We start from the raw sequence: 1,471 nt of genomic DNA on the forward strand, positions 1-1,471 counted from the left end.
ACCCACCCCACATCTCTGGCCTGTATCCCAGTTTTTCTATGCATAAATAAATAAATATTTAAAATAAATAAAATTAGGGCCTCCCTGGTGGCACAAGGGATTAAGTCTCAGCACTATGAAGTTATCTGCAGCCACTACAGCATGAGTTTGATCTCTGGCCAAGGAGGTGACCCACATAGTGCTGCAGACCTCCTGACCAGCCCACTGCTCCCTTCCACAGTGTATTTCAGTAGACTTGCCTGTTCTGCTCCCCACTCTATCTCTGGTGAATCCTATCACCCCTACACCTCTGGTCTGTACCCCAGTTCTTGCATACATACATAAATAAATAAATAAATAAATCTTTAAAAATAAAAGAATAAATAAATAACATCTTAAAGAAAAAAATCCTATGCATATTATCCTTTACAATCAGGTTGGAAAATACTATCAGAGAAGCTTGGTAGCAAGAACTGATTTGGAACTCTATCAGATAAGCATATAGTTGGCCCTTCCTATCTGTGGGTTCTAAATCTTCAGAATCAACTACCCACGAATGGAAAATACTACTGTATAGATGAGCACAGTAACAGATAACCTCTGTTGGCTGAGCTTATACTGAAAACATACAGACAGGTATTTTCTTATCATTATTCATCAAACAATACAATATGACAACTTAAAGAGATGACTTAAAGTATATGGGAAGATATATATAGTTAATATGCAAATACATTTTATACAAGGGATGTGAGCATTTGCAAATTTGGTATCCTCAGAGATTTAGAATCAATCCCTTATGGATACCAAAAGACAACTGCAGCAGTGGAATAGACAGTAGAAAGTAGCAGAATTCAAGTGCTAGCTTTATGATTTAATAATTACATGACCGCAGGTCCCAGTTTTCCCAACTACAATTTTAGGATGATACTTGTTAAACTTATTTTTTTAATACTTGTTAAGTTTAAGTGAAATATTTCACTTAATGTGCTTACCTACCACAAAATAAGAGCTCAATGACTATTTGCCATTACTAATAGTAATATGAGTACTGTTATCCATTGTAGCATCTAAAGGGACAGTGTAATGGGAAGAATCTTGCTTTCTCTTAAATCAAACCAGACTTTGGTCAAATTTCTTTTTTTTTAAAGATTTATTTATTTATGCATACAGGCCAGAGGTATAGGGGCTGTGAAAGGATTCACCAGAGACAGAGTGGGGAGCAGAACAGGCAGATGTACTGAAATACACTGCCAAGGGGAGCAGCAGGTAAAACAGCAGAGGTCTGCTGTGCCATGTGGGTCACAGCCCAGGCTGGGGGACTGAACTGCTGAAGGGGCTGCTGATAGCTTCACAATGCTCCGCTTTAACCCACTGCACCACTAGGGAGGGCCCCTGGTCAAATTTCTTAATCTCCTTTATCTTAGCTTCATTCGTCAATACAATATACTTCACAGAGTTGCTATGATGATTAAATCGCACACGTTATAAA

The sequence above is a fragment of the Condylura cristata genome, unplaced genomic scaffold (genome assembly GCF_000260355.1).
Source record: "Condylura cristata isolate star-nosed mole 26May11 unplaced genomic scaffold, ConCri1.0 scaffold00013, whole genome shotgun sequence".
NCBI classification, from domain to species: Eukaryota; Metazoa; Chordata; class Mammalia; order Eulipotyphla; family Talpidae; genus Condylura; species Condylura cristata.